The sequence below is a fragment of the Lepisma saccharinum genome, chromosome 12 (assembly GCF_977018435.1).
Source record: "Lepisma saccharinum chromosome 12, izLepSacc3.1, whole genome shotgun sequence".
Classification (NCBI taxonomy): Eukaryota; Metazoa; Arthropoda; class Insecta; order Zygentoma; family Lepismatidae; genus Lepisma; species Lepisma saccharinum.
In genome coordinates this window covers 63,138,659-63,160,784 of record NC_139240.1, presented here as the reverse complement: position 1 = coordinate 63,160,784, position 22,126 = coordinate 63,138,659, and the positions used below count along the sequence as shown (strand labels likewise).

General features: G+C 39.4%; 1 protein-coding gene across 1 annotated transcript in view; it reads right to left on the bottom strand.

Moving 5' to 3' along the window:
- Nucleotides 1-20,150: 20,150 nt before the first annotated feature.
- Nucleotides 20,151-22,126, bottom strand: part of LOC145996508 (twist-related protein 2-like) — a 30,152-nt gene continuing 28,176 nt past the window's right edge. The window contains exon 2 of the mRNA XM_083133010.1: nt 20,151-20,615. The gene's annotated coding sequence lies outside the window, so the exon portion shown is untranslated. The remainder of the gene's footprint in view (nt 20,616-22,126) is intronic.

Below are 22,126 nucleotides of genomic sequence, written 5' to 3'. Positions count from 1 at the left end.
ACATTTTCAACTGCGCAGGTTTTGTTCGCATTTTTTGATTCACTATGTTCTCTACATTTCTTTTTCTCTACCGAAAGTTTCACACTCTCCAATTTTGGACACCCAAATTCTTCAATATTATCTACGGTTAACGTACTCATACGTTTTTCTCCGATACATTTTTCCAACCATTTAGTTTTTTCAGTACCTTTAACATACACATTTTCATTTACAAGTACAGAATATAAAAGATCTCCTAACTTCTCATACGGTACCCAACCATTTTCCCAGGAGAGTCCGTGTTTGTTTGCTCGGAGCCAATAATTCACACGACGATATTTTTCACTTAACAAATGTAGACCGTATGGAGGTTTTACTAAATAATCAAATGTACATTCAAAAGGAGACTTCAATATTCCGACTTCTTTCCACACAAATTCACCGTCTTTTCCTCGTAAACCTTGAACGTCCAAAAAACATACATCCATTGTTCAACAGGTAAAAACTGTCAATGTATTTTTAATAGATCCACGACATATAGCACACTTATCGAGTTGTGAGGCACAGGATCGACAACTGACAAAATGTCTGCACGGGAGAAACACTATATCGCAAACATTCAAAAAACAGATTTTACAAATCATTACAGAATCTGCATTTTTTTCAATAACTTTTTTTGCAGAGTTTTCTCTATTAGCACAATATTTACATTCGACCTTATAATGTAGTAATGCAACACTTTGTATAAAACTACAATGGGGCACTGCTGCCAGATGTCTTATAACAGGACAATCTTCCGGTGTCCAATCACAAAATCCATAAAAACAATATGAACACAGTACTCTATCACCGTGGCCTGAATAGTAACATCCTGCAGTCACTAACTCTTCAGGTGTCTGTTGTAATCCTACAGGCCACTTTTCGTAAGTTTTGTATCGAGAATCGACTGATAGGTAGTTATTACAATGCCCCGAAAATCGGTAGCAGGGGTAACTGAACACTTTCATAAATCAGCCAAAGAAAAACAATCTGATACAGTAGGTGATGGGGTTCCAGGTATTGGTGATAACGGTACCGGCACAGTATCTTCTACATCACTATCGAACAGGGCTCTGGAAAAACCAAGACGATTCGAAGATACCACTGGAAAACAGGGATGTCCTTCTAATTTACGTAGTAGAGAACGGTTGCAGGTAGTACACCACAAAATAGTTTTGTTCATTAACACGGCAAGCCACTCTTTCACTCTTTGTTTTAAAGCTTCAGCAATCTCATCTTCATCCTTCCTCTGAATGAGTTCACACGAACATTTGTGACTGGGAAATCCTGTTCTCTCATCCGTAAACTTTTTTCTTTCCACTATCTCCTTCAACGTCTCGCAGGAATGATGGACTGCTTCTCCCGATCTATTGAACAGGTAACATCCGCACCATGGAGCTTCACGTAGTGCTACGTACATAAACGGGAACTGTTTCAACACTCGCTGTACAGCCTCACGATCGGTATCGATATCGCCGCAGGATTCTATGACTTCCCAAAACTCTTCGTAACTTATCTCGTAGAAATTCAAAGCTTTCTCCGGAAACGTTATGTAATACTCTGCCATTGTGACACACTCTCGTTCTTTTTATACCGTCTCCATATATATACCCTTCTTCCTATTACGTCATTTTCCTTAAACATGTCCAAATAAATACTTTTTGTATTCTTAAATTAATACAACGATCTTTGAATCAAATGAGTCAGCAACATTTTCCCGGCTTCTCAAAGACAGGTTGTTGACCTCTATAATGAATGCGTCATTAAATTCGAAAACCTAAATCAACCTCTGTACCGAAAAACAAACATAATAAAATAAAAAAACAACAGTAAAACATTCCCCATCCGTTATCTATAACCTTTTAACCTCTATCTCAAACTCCACACATTTCTGGAACCCTGCCAAATAATAACAATGCCTGTTTGTTCACTCGAAAATGAACCCGAGCAAGAAATTTCCGGTCACGTGACTTTCACGTGATTTTGGCGGGAAATTCTCAGAATCGACCCGAATCAACAATTTCCTATCACGTGATTTTCACGTGATTCACACAATATTTTCTAAACCTCAACCTCTTATCTATAACCTTTCACCTTTCTCAGACAACATTTTAATCATCATTCAACCGACTCAGTAATTTCCTGTTGAAATCAAGCTCGGGAATTTCCCGTTCCGGGGTCAAAAAACTCTTCAACCAATCAAAACTCAAAACACCTATGACGTCATCATCTCCTCATCCAAACAACCAATCAAATCTCTCACCCATATCTCAAACCCCGCCCATTTCTGGCCTCTCTCCAAAAACAAACAATGCTTGCTTGTCCACCGCCCTTTATCATCAATTGATCTTTCATCGATCTTTTCCAATCAATTGATTTATCGACCCATATCCGGGAACATAACTACTCGTTTTTCACAGGGAATAATCTATTAATATTTTGGTGCAAATTTTATCGCTTTACTTCCCTAAATCGTAAACACACCCGTCAAAATTGAAAATTCTGGTTAAATTCTTGCTCCTTCTGAAAGTCGATTCCCTAAATAATAAACTATTATGTATTACACATATGAGCCGCGGTAGCTCAGTCGTTGTGTCCACCTCCGTGGCGGAGTGGTCGCAGCGCGCTATGACGTCAGGGATCCCGGGTTCGAATCCCGGCTTGAAAGAAATGAAACAGTGAATTGAGTTAAAAGTAATATGAGTGAATGAATGAAGTGTGATGAGGGAATCCGCCGCATAGGGGCTTTCCTTTAATTAAAAAAGAAAGTCGTTAGCTGTCTGACTACCATGCCAAAGACCCGGGTTCGATCTCCGGTGGAGGAGAACCGGGATTCTTTCCACCTGTTCAAGCAGGTCCGGCACCCACCCAGCCTTGTATAAAGTGGGTACTCTGCACAGAGAAAACTAAATGTATCATGCACCAGAATGCATCGATTGATGCACTAAAGTGTGTTTTATGGCTTCTTTAAAGAATCAGATTCACATTTGATGCATTTGGGTGCATTTTTGTATGTCGTGAAAGAAACACCAAAGTGCATCATGTGATTCAAGTGAGGATTTATTTCAGTCGAGATGCACTTCAATGAATCAGTTCATGTTCCTTGATGCACCTTCCTGCATCTTTTTGGATGATGCATTCTGGTGCATCAAACTGCATCAAGGTGCTCAACTGATGCATTGAAGTGCATCTCGACTGTAATAAGTCCTCACTTGAATCAAATGGTGCACTTGGTGTTTCTTTCACGACATACAAAAATGCACCCAAATGCATCAAATGTGAATCTGATTCTTTAAAGAAGCCATAAAGGCGGCCGGTAGCAGGACAATTGCGATGACGATATATGACAATAAAAATAATACATTGTCATAACAACATTTGAAAAAGGTTAGGCTAAGTTCAAAGTTCCACATTTGTGCAATATTTATAACAATTTAGTCATAACAGTTATTTTTGACTGGCAATATGAAAAACAAATATCTTCAATCATATGTGTTCTTTCAGACAAGAAAGATATGATACATTCAAATTTATAATTAAATTTATTGAATTTGCATTGGCATCAAGGTTTATATACAAAGGTCAACTCTTTAAAATTGTTCAATGTATAATATGATGTCATACTTGGTATTTTGTATCAACATTCAAAAAATGGTAATTGTAATCATTATATAAGTATATTGTAATATACATAGTAAAATAGCTGTAACAGAGCAAATATATACATTTACAACACAAACATTCAAGCTGTTAAGCACTTATGGACAAAAATATAAAACAAAAACAATTGAAGATAACACATACTAAAAAATCTGGCTTGAACTAGTTGCTCTAATACTAGTTGTCTGTGACTTTGAAAGGAAGCTGAAGATGGAACAAGGATAAGGACAGATATAGCAATATGGGATGGTGATATATTTCTACAATAATTGTTGCTTTTAAAGCATTAAACTTGGTAATGTTATAATAACTTGGATGTTTAAGTTATATAGAAGCCTTTTATGACTTGAATGAACTTTGATCATGATATAATCTTATAAAGATTCGAAAGTTGTGGAATGACACTGATATGTATAAAAGATGCCATGTTGAATTTGAAGCAGTGAATAGGTATCTGTTTTCATCTTCCTGAACGGGCAGGCTTGTAAATGTTACAGTTCTTCAAATGAGTGCTTGGAGGAAGGTTGCATAGAGTGACACTTATATGTTCCACGTTTGGATGTGGTTTGGTCAGATGATGAATTTACAAAACTGAAGCTCAGAATTGTGGATACAAAGACTTGCTTTATCCTGGAAGGAGATAACAAAGAGATATTTTCTTCTTATGTATAGCATTGATATGTTATAAATGCTCTTGTAATTCTTGTTGTTTCTAGTTTTTTTTATTTTTATCAATATAATAATTATAAAGGTATTTATTATTATTTGAACATAAACACTATTCATCAGTATATGTAAATTTAAATTTCCTTTTCAATCTAGCACCATAGCTACCCATTGTGCTGATACTGAGTTTGAATTATTAATGACTAACAAGGTTAAAGATAGAACACTGAATCCTCTCACATTTTCTCCAGGCTTGCGACTGGCAATGTAGCTTGTAAACGTACTTGCATTACAACCTCATCATGCCAGATCTATGCCAGAACATCATGAATTTTTTGATGCGGTCTTCCAAGCCACCTATTTATTTTGTTGTTCCATCCATCTACCAAGATCCGTGAAATCAGTCTTCCTCCTTGCCTGACCGACATAGATCACCCACATCGGGAATCGAACTCGTGTCTCGTAGCAGTCAAACGCCCTACCTACAGCTAAAAAACTGTTTTAGGGGCCAAAACACCTCTCATATGTCAAGATGAGGACAATTTGAAGTGGGGATCTGACCCCTGTGTCTCCCTCCGATTTCCATGAAACTTGGCAGGTGTATATAGGGGACCAAAGGAAGAAATACGTGTTTTTTGTTTCAGCTAAAAAACTGTTTTAGGGGGCAAAACACCCCTCAAATGTCAAGATGAGGACAATTTGAAGTGGGGATCTGACCCCTGTGTCCCCCTCCGATTTCCATGAAACTTGGCAGATGTATAGAGGGGCTCAAAGGAAGAAATACGTGTTTTTTTTTTTTTTTTAGCTGAAACACAAAAACATTCTTCCTTTGGGCCCATCTATACACCTGCCAAGTTTCATGGAAATCGGAGGGGGACACTTAGATAACCTCCCTTGTTAGTTATTTTATCGCTTTTCTTCCACTTTTAACCCTTCCCGGATATATTTCTAGATAAGTGCCTACGTCCATGCCATCAGGCACGTATCCAGAGGGGGGGCTTAGGGGGCTTGAGCCCCCCCCGAAAGTTTTAGGTTTACACTAGATAAAATGAGGTTTTTGGTTTCTTGTGGTGTGAAATAAAATAATGTGACAATAATTTAAGGAGAGAAATAATTATCGAGGCAAGACGGAGAATGTTCCGTAACCCTGTTATTGATAATAGCACGTATCCAAGATGGGGCACAGGGGGCACGACTTTCTCCTCAGGAAATTTTTCAATTTAAGTTAGATAAAATTAGGTTTTTGGCTTCTTGAATAACGTGAAAATAATTTAAGGAGAGAAATTTATCGAGGCAAGACGGAGAATATTTTATACCCCCTGTTATTGTTAATAGCACGTATCGAAGGTGGGCATGAGGTGGCTCGAGCCCCCCTCAGGAAATTTTTCAATTTACACTAGATAAAATTAGATTTTTGGCGTCTTGAATAATGTGATTTATAAATCTGAGAGAAATAATTATCGAGACAAGATGGAGACTGTTCTATAACCCTATTATTGTTAATAGCACGCATCCAAGGTGGGAATCAGGAGGCTCGAGCCCCCCTTCAGGAAATTTTTCTGTTTACACTAGATAAAATTAGGATTTTGGTTTCTTGAATAATGTGATGATAATTTGGGAGAAATAATTATCGATACAAGACGAAGAATGTTATATAACCCTGTTATTGTTAATAGCACGTATCCAAGGTGGGGTTGAGGTGGCTCGAGCCACCACCAGAATTTTTTTTATTTTTTACTAGATAAAATTAGGTTTTTGGCTTATAATAATGTGACGACGATTTAAGGAGATAGACAATTATCGAGGCAAGACGGAGAATGTTCTATAACCATGTTGTTCATAATCTTGCACGTAAACTTTTCTTCCGCTTTCGGTGTTGTCGCAGCGCACTTGAACACTATGTAGAGACAGACTTGTCAGCATTTGGAAGCTGCACAACAAAGGTAGCGCCACACGTAGGGCGATTCGTTGTAATATCAAATCTCTGGAAGGCGGGAGAGGGCACGTTCTTGAATGAGAGAAGGAGTCAACTACTGGCAATATTAACGAATCGTTTTATCTGAGGAACGTTCTAGAATATAATGAGGATATAAATACGCAGATTCAATTTTTCGATTAGTGTTCAGTCAGCGTCCTCTGGTTGCTTTATAAGATATAGTGATTCGGAAAATGAAGACATTGACGACTGCAGAACTTCCGGGACCTCAGTCTAATGCTAGTTCGGGTCGAGGGCTGAAGAGATCAAGCCCCCCCCCCTCTCTCTCTCTCTCTGAAGTGAATATTTCAGCAGTACCGGATATTGGAGTGGTTTATTAAAACAGAAATAAGCTGCATAGATCAACTGAAAATCAAAGTTTTGAGTGATGATTTAGTTTTGCCAGAACTAAATTTCGTATATGCAGTCCGAGAATTTCATGGTATAAAAATTACTACTGGGTTCGAAACACATTCAAACACTTAACTACCATAAAGAGACAGCCGAAAATTTTATGAATGTCAAGAAGATGTTGCATATGTAGACATTTTAGGCGGAAATTGCAGGCTCTACCAGGACCCGAATCAGGGCTCTACCAACTGAGCGACCTAGCCATCCTTGACTTCAACCGATTTTTCGTTAAAATGTCTACATAGTACATGTCCTGTGTATATCAAATCGTAAGGTGTTGCCTGTATAGTGAACAAGCACAGAAAATATAGGAGAGAGAATAAAACTGAGGACCATTCCCACCGGTTGAGGAGAATTTTTTTTTCTTCTGTGGTCAACAAGAGCTACTATTTCGAGGTGACAATGACAGTGGCTTAATACGGGAGATTTCACACCGTGTCGCCTGAGGATTTCACAATTCGAAATTAGGTTTGTGAGGCCTTTTGTGTCGCTACGGTGTGAAACGTTGCTGTTGATTGGCCCATTCCAATGGACATGTATCGCCTTTTCATTCGGTCTGAAACCTGCCTAAGTCTTCAAAATCGAAGTCACAAGGATGGAAAATTAGGGCCTTGTTAAGGTTAGGTGTGAAGGCAGGCAGACAGCACCGCAAAGGATCATATCCAAAACTGCAGGAAGAACGCATCTTACTTCAATCTCCAATACGGAATGATAAAAACTTCTGGTGAGTTGATTTTAAAAAATGTGTCCGAGATAAAGAGTGGCGTGCCCAGGATTTTCGGAAGGGAGAGGGGTTAGGCATACTATTTTTGGTGGTCAGTCCTGATTTTGCCAATTTTTTCCTGTCTTTAACGTTTTCTTTTTTTAAAGAAAAGGAATACTGGATCAAATGGGGTTATGACCTCACCAACCCTCCCTTCGGCACGTCACTGGAGATAAATGAATAAGCATTTGATCATACTGGGAGACGAAACATTAGATGTGTTGGGAACAAAAGGTTTCCTTGTGCATTTATTGTTTCGTGATCCAGCTGTATTCGAGAAGACTTCGTTTGTTTCGTGCCGATATATGACAAGACAGCGGAAGCTGTGACAGTCATTTTTGAACACTTGTGAATGCTAAGGCTTGAATCTGCACAATTTGGTAGGTTTCGGCTTTTATAAGAGCTGCAAACATTGGAGAACAAGACACGTTAGTGGTGTTCAGGCTCGAATAAGAGAGAAATATTCGAGAGCAGTCTGCGTCAGTTGGCAGCCCACAATTTGAATCTCGCGTTGTCGAGAGGATTGCCCATCCCATGCATGTGTAACAGCTTCGTAAAAAACATTCAAATACACCATAGATGTTTTTATGCCTGATGAGAAGAAATGGACAAACACACATACTGAGATGGTTCCGGCGCACAATGTTAATGCATGGAAACAGAGGAGTCGGGTGGTAAAAAATGTTCCGATTTCACGTTCTGATTAAAATGACAGCCTTACAGTGTAGACGATTTAAGGGATAGTTGCTCCCCATTTTTTTGCCTCAATATTATGCCCTGTTAATGTTAAGCCTTGTCTACCAAGAGAAAATAAACTTTCCTTGCACCACCCTCCGCCCCCCCCCCGTTTTTAACCCAATTGCCACCACTGGTCTTAAACATACAAGTGTGAGGTTCTTACTATACCCCTTAAAAAAATTGGTGTAGAGCCCCCCCCGAAAGGAATTCCTGGATACGTGCCTGCATGCCATGCCCCAGAAATGAAGTGAACGACGTAATGAATCACATATTTTGTTGTAACTATTGAAAAATATTGACGTCGTCGTTGATTTCAAATGACTTTGTCAAAGCAGAGGGAAAGCTTGCTTCCGCGGTGACGTCACAAGTTTACGATCCCCTCCCCCCGCGGAAAGGGGACTATGGTCAGACCTCTGGAAGCGGAGTAGGAGAAAGTCTTCATGGACCCAGTGTTGCCACATGAAGGGAAATTTCCCCTTTGCAGGGAAATTCGGACCGAAATTTTAGCCAAAAGGGAAAAAGGGAATTTCGATTAAAAATACCACTATTGCAGGGAAATTTTAAGGTAATCTGACTACATTATAACAGTTTATGTTAATTTCGAATTTCATATCCACATTTTGAAGTTATTTATTTATTTTGCTATTCCGACTTGTTACTGCTCCTTTAAGTTTATTGTACGTTGCTTTTATGCATCTTTGGATAAATAGTAACAATGAGGATAAACGATTAAATGAATTCCTGACTAGGATTCAAACCTGGGACATCTGGTCAGGAAGTGATGAAACTAAAATGCGAATTTTTAAAAATAACTTTTTACCAAACGAATAACGAATTCAATGGAATACTTAACTACGTACTACTACTGCTTCCACCACCACCACTAATAATCCTGCTGCTACTACTTCTACTACTACTACTACTAATTATTATTATTATATAATTTGCTTAGATGAAGGGAAAAATGGACCAAGAAGGGAAATTTTGCACCTTGTAAAGGGAAATTGTGCCCTCATATTGTGGCAACACTGCATGGACCTTGCCGTCTACAGCGTTATTAGTTCTGTGGCGCCTTTGGTTAGGTTAGGTTGGGTCCTGATCGTCGCAATTGTCCTATGCCATTATTTTGTAAAATGACCTTCACCGTCAAAATCATCGCAATTGTCCTTGATTCAAGGCGGCCAGGGGCGTGGTGCTGATTACATCACCCCCATCTTCGGCCGTGATAAAGAAATTGTGGCTCCCTAACTCCACAGGGGATCACTTTACTTTTTTTTTTACCTTTTTCATTCCAGGCTGTATGCATTTATATTTTCATTCCTTCTGAATGTGTATTCTATTATAATTGACTGCACGTGTACACCAAAGACCTATTTTTCTTTAACTCAAAGTTGAAAATATATGTAGATCAGGAATAAGTCTGTGCTAAAATGCAGCAAACTTGTGCAGCCACATACAGAAATCGACTAGGTGAGAGCATTTGACTCTCCCTTGTAAATGTAAAACGAAATTTTCATCTTACAAGTATTTTTAATGTATTTGCCGATCAGGATAAACACTTTATTTTTATTCTGAATGGCCAGGCGCAGAGACTCGAGTTGCCACCCCGTAAGACCGGCTCTGGTAGCAATCTTGAAATTGCATTTATTATGTAATCACAGAGTTATGTATCCATTTTATATACAATTTTATATATGTTCATGTCATGAGAGTAATGTATGAATTATATGTCTGTGTCTATTACTCATATTATGGTATGTAAAACACTATAAATGGGCATTTGCCTGTAGTGTAAAGTTCTATAAATAAATAAGTAAAGAAATAATTTATAAATCTCCCGTGTACCTTCTTTTTGTGTGGAGGATTAGATCAAAGGTCTCATAGTACAGATGACCAAAAAGAACTTGCGCAAATCAAGTCCCCTGGTATATGGACGCTTTTAAAAGCAGAAGAAAATAATCTGGGGCCTTCCTTGTGAATTTTCAAAGCGGTTCTTTTTCTCTCTCTTTGTCACTGCCGAGGGGAGGGAAGGGGGTTCAATTTCTGAGTGAAAAACGTGTCCTGCCGCCGTCTGGATTTTAAAAAGAGGAGAACATAATCATCTGGCTCTGGGCCCTGGCCCGCAGTCAGACGTTCTGGTGGGACGGTTGCCTAACTGACAGCGACAAAGAGCGCCGCCGAGTTCGAATATGACGTCATCAACTCGTCATTTGTCGAATCACCGGCTGCCTCTCCCCCCCCCTTTCCTTACGCCTTGCCCTGCCCACTAAAAAGCAATTTATAGTGTGAGTGACAGCGCGGCTTTACCACTCGAACATGGATGTCCAAGACAATAATCACGGTCGCGCATGCATTAGTGGCGTGCCCAGATATTTCGTTACGAGGGGGGAGGGGAGATGTGGTTGTTACTTCTTTTTTTCCCCAGCATCAATTCTATATCTTCCTGTATAGGGTACTGTAAAGAAAGTTGACTGCACAAATGGCGGTGTAAGATATGGTGACCAGATTTTTAAAACAACAAAATGGGATATTTTTATATTTTCCTGAAGAAAAAAACGGGACTAAAAATATCCAATTATTTTATTGCATGTTAAATTGTGGTAGATGATTATTTGTGATTAACTTCTGATATTGATATAATTTCGATTATTATTGTCATCATTATTATTGTAAACAAACTTCTTTCCAGGAAAGCAATGCTTTATTTTGAATTATTTTAACGGGGATTAGCGTTTATTTTGCTTTCCACATTAAAAAAAGCAAAATGAACAGAATGGAATAATTCAACACTCGTTTTCCAGAGAAGGTAAATGCCCCCTTTCCCCTTGCTGCATACGCTCATGCATACGCAAATTCCAGTTTGTGCAAGACTTCCTGTAGCCTTGCACCCCCCCCCCCCCCCTTTTGGAACCCAATCGCCGCTACTGTTGATTGATAAGGTGAAGTTATTAACAAGTGTGTAAACTTTCACAAAGTGATATTTGGAAAGAAGGATGCATTGAAGAACATCCATTCATCTGCAAAATATCATTGAATGTCTTCTAATTCTAAAGAACTGCTTGGTTGGAGTGCAGTGCCTATCACCATATTATGTAAGTTATTTATTTAATTAGTTTTTAAACATAAGTATTCATTCCTTGAATTAGGTACACACAGGAGATGTACTACGTAGATTTTTCAGCGACAAAAGGACTTTAAAGCCTGGTTTACATTGGTCGAGTAGACGGGAGAGTAGCTGGACCGAGTAGGGTAAAGCTATCCATGGGGGACAGCGACTCGACCGAGAGATTCCTTTATAGTGGAACCACAAGCAAAAAAACCTGCGCAGAAGCACATCGCGCCGGCGGGTGCAAGAAAGGGCAGGGGGAAGCAACATTCGCGCTGGCTCAGGTCAGCGTTGCCAGGACTGTTGATTTCTCGGGAGAATTCCTTAATAAACTATTGCTATGGAACCTACAACGGCCAGCTTAAAAACACGTTTCCTGCTCATCTTATGGCCGCGTGCACCAACGCCGATTATTTCGAAGTTCAGATGAGCGAGATCAATTTTAATCCACTCTAAATGAACTTGGTTTAAAAACTTGCATTGCACCAACGAAAAACGACGTTCACGAGATTCCGTTCAAATGATCCGAGATTAATTTGTAAGGCTATACCTGATCGGTTGGCTAAAACAAATGACAATCAAGAACGATTCAAGTACGATTTTCAATACAAACTTACTTTTTTTTTTAATGGAAACCCCATTTTATTTTCAGCTCATTTGAAAGTACGGAAAAAATCATTAAGAATGGCGTTTGTTACATTGTAATACGTCAAGTAGTTCCCAAGTAATTGTAACGTGAAGTTGAGCGTGAAGGCGCATCCCTCACTATGCCGGTCGGCAGAGCCGAGCGCAAATGTCGTCACGCATACAGCCTGCACGCATGTGCTGCATTTTTCCTTCACTCGCCATAGATAAGTATCATCCCGGCCTTTTCAGAATCTGAAAATACTATTTTCTCAGCAACAGTTCTGACGTACGTACACTATCACAGACGTCTGGTTAATCAGTGTAGCCTACTTTGTTACACCCTTGCTTTATTTGATAAACTTGATACATCAATTTTAAGGAAAAATGTATAAGCTGCAAAGTTTCAAAGTTGAAAACTTAAAGATTTGTCATGACCAAACGAGAAGAGTTGATTGTTCCAATGTACTAAAAAATTATGACGGAAATAAATGAACGCCAATTAAAAATTAGAGAGATGTTAATGTACTAACATTTATGTATGTAACTGATGGCGGAATGTTTAAAATTTATACTTTTTAATTAACCCTTATTTGATAACTCAGAAAGATGTATCAGAACCTTTTAGATAATTTGTCAGAGTTTACTTATGTACAACCCGCAGTTGTTGGAACGTTACAACTTTCCTAAGCACAACGCATAGTATGCAGAAGAGTAACATGTTTGTTACGATACACGAATGGCGTCAGAAGGGGGATATGCATGTTACGACACACGAATCAACTTGTGAGAATGTTTGTTTCAAGTGTCAACTTCAGGTTACATTTACTTGAGAACTACTTGACATATTACAATGTAACAAACGCCATTCTTAATGATTTTTTCCGTACTTTCAAATGAGCTGAAAATAAAATGGAGTTTCCGTTAAAAAAAGTAAGTTTGTGTTGGAAATCGTACTTCCTTACGTAGTTGAACGTATTGTGTCGACTAATTTCATGAGCCCCTCTCATACCTTTATATCTGGGAAGGCAGTTTTTCAATATTTGTTGTTGTTCACGAAATATTTCAGGTCGCAATGTTAAATGAGACACCCTGTATATATATTTGAACTTCTATGTGCGAGCCGTTGGTTGTACGCACTATATGCTGATTCACATTGGTTATTCTTTTGACACATGTTTGAGAATATGAAACAAAAACAAACAAACATATATAGAATTGCACAATGCTGGTTCCACAGTCCACGTATTAGGCTATAAGCTAAGGTTACTTTGTGAGGTTTCTTCGCTCTTATCGGTATCCTCTATCGCCTCTCCTCGTCGTTCTCTCACTTCGCACAAAGATCTCCCCACTCGTTGCACTATCTCACTTATGATTCCTCTTCTATCTTCTACCACTTCCATTGCCTGTTACGTTCTTAACCCACTTGTTTCGCAAATCGCGCGTAGAGGGGCAGGCAGATAGCAGATGCTCGTCCGTCTCTCCCTCCCTGCACAAAGAGCATATCGTCTCCCCTGCTTCATTCTTTATTTTTACTTGTTTCCAACCTCCCAGTCTGAACCATGCTAACCCTCCCCTTTCTTTTTTGCCTACTAAATTTATGTATCTTGCTTTGCTCCATTCCCTTGATTTCAGTTGGTTCCTTAGTGAAGTCTTCGTCTGGCAGTCGGCTAGTATTTCTCGTCCGTCTATGTCCAGCATTTGGTTTTCTACTGATGTATCTACCCTACCTCCCGTTTCACACACCCACCCCATCCCAATAGAGTACAACATGTTTTTTTATATCCCTCGCCCAGTTCCGTGCATTTTCTTCTCTTACTTGCATTATCAGACAATGACCCTTCAGTGTTGTGTTACCCTCCCTTGCCAGCTGAAGCCAATACTTGAAAGCTCTCGTCCGAGCTTGTACTGTCTCTCTGTTTACACGTAGTTCTTTAAGTACTCCCCAATTGGCAGTGCTTCTACTTACACACATCACTTTTTTATAGAATGCTTGTGACTATGCTCCTCCCTCTAGCCCCCCACAATTCAACCCCATAGTTCATGGTTCTTGTTACTATTGACTTGTACAAACTCTGAATCACCGAGAACGGCATTTGAGGAACTTTACTTATGGTACGTATTACTTGGTCTATTGCGAGCTTTGCTTTGCTTTTTCTTGTCTGTATATGTTGCGTCTAACTTCCAGTCATAGAGAATGTTACTCCCAAGTATGTGAAACGCTTGACAGGTTCAATTACTCCCCCCCCCCCCGTAATTCCATTTTTCTTGTTTGCTGAACGTATACCCATTTTTGAAAGCTATATTTTCGTTTTTTCAATGTTAACTGTCATTTTATATTTTGGCACCCCTCGTATATGCTATTTAGTCCCCTTTGTAGCCCCTCTATTGTCTCCGACATGATTACTATATCTTCCGCATACAATAGTACAGGTATCTCTAGCTCCCCTGGGTTGTGCCCTGCTCCCTTGGTATTTCGTTCGCCACCCAATCTATGAAAAGAGAAAATAAACTTGACGACAGGATACATCCTTGTTTTAACCCAGTGTGGGAGGGCTGTAATGATGATACTCTGTGGCCATCGCATCTCACACAGAATTGTACGTTTTCATATATGGCTTGTAGCGCCCTTATCATGCGCGCCGACATTCCTTTTTCTTGCAGTTTCCCCCACAAAATACCCCTGTGAACTTTGTCAAACGCCTTCTCGTAATCGATTAAGCACGCGTACAACTTTTTTCGTTTCTCTTTTATTCGCCCAAGTACTAATGTGTGCAGTATGAATATATTATCTAGGGTGCTATGCCCTTTCCTAAATCCTGCTTGCAACGGTGAAATTTTATCAAATATTTCTGTCCACTTTTGTATTCTACGATTTAAAATGTGCGTATATATTTTGCTCCATATTGGAAGCAAAGAGATACATCTAAAATTGCCCGCGTCGCTCCTATCCCCTTTGCCTTTGTATATAGGACAGATTATTGATGTAGCCCAATCCCTCGGAAAATGTCCCTCTTTGAAAATCTTGTCTAGTAATCTACGGTTATTTTCTAGCATATTCCTGTCCTCCCCCATTGCTCTAAAGAAGTCCGTTCCGATACAGTCCAGCCCAGCCGCTTTCCCTTTTTTCAGTTTCATAATTGCCATTCTTAGCTCATCTACTCGTATATCTTCATCAAGTATCGGTATGTAGTCCCCTAGGAAGTAACGTTCCCGTGCAATTTCCGTCTGAAATATCCCCCTCCCCTCCCCGCCAAGTAAAGAACGACAGTGAGATTCCCAAATATGTGGCTCAACATGTACCCAGCTGTTTTTCTGACCCCTCAGTTTGCGTAGAACTCCCCATAATGCCGAAATATTCCTCTCCGAGATTGCCCTTTTAATTTCTTCTCATTGTTCAACTTGCCATTTTTCTTTTTCTTCCTCTAAAATGCTATTATACGTTCTTCTGACTATGAGGTAGTCGTTTCTGCCCTCTTCGCTATTTGTGTTTCTGTAAAATTTCAAAGCCTCATCCAACCTTTTCTTCAAAATTTTGCATCTCTCGTTGTACCACCCTCACATAACAGGTTTGCCCCCCTTGCCCCCCTTTACCATATGCCTTCCGGCCCTTTCAAAAATATATCCTAATCCTATTGCTTCCTGTATATTATTTTCCTCGATGGCTATTTTACAGCGCTCTTGCAGCATTTTTGTCACGCAATCAGTCATAATTATCTTGTATTGTTCCTCCCCCTCTTTAGTCCATACATATTTACGTAATGTTTTCTCCGACTCTAACGCGAGTTTTGGCTTATCTAAGTTACTATGAATATCCCACTGAATGTCGATTTCAAGTGGCATATGATGCGATTTTGTAATAATTCGAGAGAGCCAATACCATCACGTATGTGAAATGCCCCGGATGGTCTGAAAAAAATTTCCCATTTAATATTTGGAGCTTATGCAACCCGCATAGTTCTAGCAGCTGCCTCCCTCCCGCGTTTACTATTTTATCCCTGCTTTGTCTAGGATTTCCTAAGTACATGTCGTCGTGAGTCCTTTGGTCACAGTCTTGCCCCCCGTAGTCGTCCCAGGATACCTCCTCCTCCCCTATTCGGGGCCTCAGGTTGTTCTTCCGTCAGTTGTTGAATAGTTGTCCCTAGCTTTTCGAAATATTGCTCTGAATAGAACTTGAAACCTGGTGGTTGTCTGTAAAGTGCCAGCACGATTAAGTTCAAGGGCCCCGTTGCTAAATGTATCCCCAGAATTCCCTCATTATCGATACATATCTCTTTTATAAACTTTTTCCATTTTTGTTTGAAGAATATTGCCCCCCCCCCCCTCGGGAATCGCCCTCTACTTGCCCTTCTACGCGTGGTTTTTGAGAACCCCTCCTTCCATGTCTCTGCTTTGTTATTAGAATTTCCCCACGTTTCTACGTAACATTGTATATTAAATTTATCCACATGTTCCCTAAAACTTTCGTCACAGAACCTTTTTGTTAGCCCTTCGATGTTCCACACTATCTTAAAAGTCATTATGGAAGTAAATAGAGTACTTCCCTCTCTCTCTGATACATGGGTTTTGCCAATAGCTCTGTCCTTCTCTACCACCGCTGCGTTGAGAGATGTTACAAAATTTACAAAATGTAAAAGTCAAAAATTTCAAACAGTGAAATCATTATCCTGTAGAGTTTTTTTATGCTCTATTTACTGACGCCATTATATAACCTGTCATAAATTCATGTGATCTGAATCTTTCATAAATATGTAATTTTGCAAAACGCTTAATTTCTTTCTAGTAAATACTTTAAAACCCATAAACAGTAACGTGCGGTGACGTCGACACTTGGGGTAGCAGTCAGTGGCGTGCTCAAGGGGGGGAGGGGGTTGGTGTGGGTCACACTTTCCTCCCTTTAGGGCCAGTATTCCTACAATAAAGAAGAATGTCAATAACAGGAAAAGATTGCAAAATTATGAATGAGTACCAGAAAAAAGTACACGTAACCCCCACCCACATTCGAAAATAAAAAACTATTTGATTTGACTCTAAGCCAGAGATCCTGGGTTCGAATCTCGGATTGTGTTCCTTCATCTATTTTGTTGTACCAAAGGTGGCGGAAAAGCGAAGTAAAATGAACCAAATTGAGCAATCAATCAATGATTTGATTTCATTTTTGTTACTTAGCGTCGCTTTTTTGTCACATTTGGTTAATTGCGAAGATACGATGAAATTGATGAAGGGACGAGCACAGGAAACGCCCATGCCTGGGTCGGGGTTCGAACCCGGAAATCCTGGTGTCGTAGCGCGGTATGATAACCAGTCCCCCACGCTTGGTTGATTTGGTGACAGGTAACAAAACACAACACACTTTTTTGTAGTTTCTTCAATGATATTCATTTGACTTTTTGAGTTCTGAGATACATTTTTTATTCCAAATTATTTCATTATTCACTGCAACACATAGGACAAGAATGCGCACTCATCACGGGTTCGAATCCTGGCCTGGATTGTTCATATGAGGTCCCTTAACCAATTTCATCATATTATCACTCAATCCTCATTTTCGCGATAACCAAATGTGGCAAAAAAGCGAAGTAAAATAAACGAAACCAACAACAATATGAACACGCGTTCTCTTGCCCAAATAAATACATCCGTATTTATGACTGTTAGAGGCCAAGAATAGTATATTTAAATAAAACACTACTAAAACGAGAGTCAGATAGAGCCTGAGCATATATTTGAAATTTAATAATTATATATTCCATACTTGAAAAAAAGAAAGAAAGCATAACATCATTGTCTGCACATAACACGTTCCCATTTCATAAATAATAAAACTACATCCCATATTATACATACGCACATATTGTACAACGTGTAAAAGGTTGTGTAAATACAGAGAACATAAGTACTGCAGAAAATTTTACCCTGAGTTCTTTAGAGGATTTACAAAAAAATTATGAGAAACCAATCCCCTATCTGTCCTATAGAAGATAGACTGGGGGACCTGAAAGCCTGGGCTTTCAACCATTGCAGCGGGGGGCGAGGAGGCAAGGGAGTTAGAGGTAGAAATCTTCCTTTTCCTTGGGCTGCCCGTTTCTACCTGGAAACTGGTCTGGCGGAAGAAGAGCGAGCTAGGGTATCCAGCCAGCTTTGCCCGCGGAGAACACCGATGGACGAGAAGCGCGTGGAAAAGAAAGTGTTGCGTATGAGCTGTGGTGGCTTTAACAAGACAATAAATATTGTGATTTGAATATAATTCGAGATGTGAGATTGATTGATCTATCTCTGCTAGACTAGCTACTCCTCAGTGCACGTCTCTGGCCATAAATATCAAACCGCTTGAACAACTTCCCCATTTTTTTTCTACGGGATCTATGATGTTTGTAGATATGATATTCTTCGCATGAGTGAATTAATATGGTTACGAGGAGAGTTATATCCATATTTACTGCCTTTGGCGTTCTTTTTTTGTTTAAGGAAAATTGGCCCAAATGGGGGGTAACCCCCACCAACCCTCCCTTGTGCGCGCAACTGTGCAAAGGCATACATAGAAATCCTGTCTCCTCTTAATTTCCCAAAACACTTCGGCCTGAATATGTCCCTAACTTCAAGTCCACCCGCAGAGGGTAATTAGAGGGGACACTGGCACACTTAGAAATGTGGAAAATGTTTACATAATTTGATTTGTAAAATTGCAACCTGAAAGCATGAATGAGGGGTGCTATGAAGAACAGCAGATTAAGTAGTATCTGTTGACATCTGCGCATCGTCAAAAAGACAAAAATGATAAATGTTTATGGAAATGATACAAGGTGAATCGAGTTCTAATTTCAACAGTGGGATGAAGCCTGAACTTGACAACACAATGCGGAAGTATTTTCAATTATATGATTTATATAAATATATATACAAAAATAAAAGTTGAAATATTATTTTTTGACGACTGAATGGCACAATATGAAATCTTGCTCTGCCTCACAGTGCTCTGAGTGGTGGAAGGGGGGCGGGGAGGGTGTTGTGCCCAATTTGGGGAAATAGTTGCATGCGCACTGAGAAAAAATCCTGCAGGCTCATTTCGCTGACCTTATGCATGTTCCCAAGAAATGAGTACATATGAGCAACTTACAAGGAATCAACAATTCTTGTAGACGCGATAGACTAGTGGTTAGTGGACTGGATCAGTAACAATTCATAGGATTGTAGTATTTTCGATCCTCGCCATCGGCAACAAGGGCAAAATATGTTAACCTGAAAGTATTCCCAACACTGTGGTTAGAAGAGGTAAAAATAATAGACACCGGATTCAAGGACGTATTTAGGAGGGGGGTCCAGGGGGTACGGACCCCCCCCCCACCGCCCAAAGACTTCAAGTGCTAAAATTAAATAATGAAAAATATATTCGTTTAGCCTTTGTTGTATAATTTCCTCTGAACTTATTGGAAGACAAGGATTATATTGGAATCATACGGCTTTGACTGAACTTATAGGAAGACAAGGATTATATTGGAATTATACGGCTTTGACTGAACTTATTGGAAGACAAGGATTATATTGGAATCATACGGCTTTGACTGAACTTATAGGAAGACAAGGATTATATTGGAATTATACGGCTTTGACTGAACTTATTGGAAGACAAGGATTATATTGGAATCATACGGCTTTGACTGAACTTATAGGAAGACAAGGATTATATTGGGATCACACGGCATTGAAGGACAGGAAGGACGTTTTTTTGGGGGAAGGGGGTCCAGGGGTCCGAACCCCAATGAAAAACTTACCAAGTAGCAAAATTAACCAAAGAAAATATTAGCATTTGTTGCATAATCGATGGCTATTAATTTCCTCTGAACGTTTTAGAAGGCAAGGTTTATATTGGAATCATACGTCTTTAAATGACATTACAAAGAAGATTTATGTACACTACAACTCAGAATAATATGCATAAAATTTTAATCAGAAACTTATTTTTCTCCAACTACATGTAACATCGTCTTTGTTTTTCGATGGCTAAAGGTGGGCAGACTACTAAAAAATATATACTTAAACCCCCCTTTCGAAAATCCTGGACACGCCATTGCCTTTGCATGTGTTCAGAAACAGTTACACTTGCTTTCTGCTAAAAACAAAAATCCTGCAAACAAATTACACACAATCAATGTTCATTAATTGCAATAAAACAACTTTATTAAGCCTTGAGTGGATTTTATTTTGGTATATGCTAATTAATATACATATAACTACTTCTGCTCAACTCGACAAAAATAATAATAATAAACCTAATACTTAATATATATTTTTGGCATACTCGATGGCGTATACAAGATCAATGGTAACTGTACAAATAATCACAAAACGCCACGACAACAATAGGAACAGATGAATTCAGGCACTTTTGTCTTCTTCTTTAACTTATATACGAAAATAGAAGTTTATTTGTCTTATAAGGTCAATCAAAACACTCGTTCACCACGCACTCCACATTTATTGCACAACTGGTTCTCCTCGTATGAGTTTTGGATATAGAAGGAATACAAAAAAAATGAATTATTCATTATTCATGTTCGTCCACTTTTGTACTCTTTCCGTCTCTGTTTTTGTACACATTCGCCGCATTCAACAGGTGAAACAATCTTCAATTTCTGTATTGCTTCTCTGGAAATCTGCAATGATACAAGAGAATAATTAGCTCGTATACTTGAGGGATTGTGAGGGTTTAGAGAGTACAAATTCCTAACATTGGTTTAAACATTTTGCATTAATTACGTAATCAAATCGACAAATAAGCATTTCATTATGTTAATTCGAAGAATATGCCGTTCTCTTTGTATGAAATTTTACTTGTAACCACTGTTGCAGTTTTATTCCGACGTCTCGCAAACTTGTCCTGCCTTCTTCTTCAGTCACCTGAAGAAATATAAAAGCGAGGCAAACACAAACACACATACACACACACACAGAGAGAGAGAGAGAGAGAGAGAGAGAGAGAGAGAGAGAGAGAGATGGAGAAAGAAAGGAGAGAGAGAGAGAGAGAAAGAAAGAAAGAAGGAAGGAAGGAGAGAGAGAGAGAGAGGAGGGAGTTTTTTCCCCTCCCTCTCTCTCTCTTTCCTTCTGTCGAGAGAGGGAGAGCGAGAGAGAATCTTTCTCTCTCTCTCTCTCTCTCTCTCTCTCTCTCTCTCTCTCTCGAAAGAAGGAAAGAGGAAGGGAAGAAAGAAAGCTCTCTCTCTTTCTGGAAAGAAAGAAAGAATGGAAGAGAGAGACAGAGAGAGAGAGAACTCTCTCTAAGAGAAATAGGGAATTTATGGAGAGAGAAATAATCCATATATGGAAACAGAGGTTTGTGTGTGAGACATACAGGAATAGAGGAAGAAAGGGAAAGAGAAGAAAGAGAGAGAAAAGAAAGAAAAAGCAAGGCAGGCAGAAAGAGAGAGCGAAGGGAGAAATATCAAGGATAGATACAGATAAAGAATGAAAAACAAACACAGAAAATGGGAGGGAAAACACAGAGAAAACAACGAAGGATTGAGGAAGGATAGGCAGTTTTTCCTTGTCCCACTGCGGGTCATCTCTACAGTAGCTGACCAAAGTTAACGTGTTGGTGCAACAGTGGTTAAAAGTCCAATTCAAAACAATATACGAGTACACAACACTATCTGTGGGTCAAGGGGCCTTTAATTTCAGCATGGAAGAAACAGTACTGTTTTTTCCCCTCTCCACTTCGACATTCTCTCGAAACCCACGCAATCTTAACGCAGATCCAAGTACGAAATGTAGGAGTGTGCACCGATACATCTATGTCCCGGGAGACTTATGCTCCAGCCTTCCTCTTCTTCCGCAGCCAATATATCTTCCAGATTGAGTTTGCGACACTAGCGACGCCACCGGCAGGCGCACGTACTTTGGGCCACGGAGGAAACTAAAACATGGAGTACAGATTAAACAAGATATCGGTTGTCTTACCAAGTATTACATTCGCAGAGTTTAATATGTGGTACACGTGGAAAACTTTCTACGTCGAGCTTTACAAATTTTCGTTGGCAGCTCGAAAATTATGTGGCGCAATAGTCCTTTACTTGCCAACGAGTGGGTGCCATGTTTTAATACAGTGGCGTGCCCAGGATTTTCGAAAGGAAGAGGAGGTTACGCATACTTTCTGTAGTAGCCAGCCCTCACC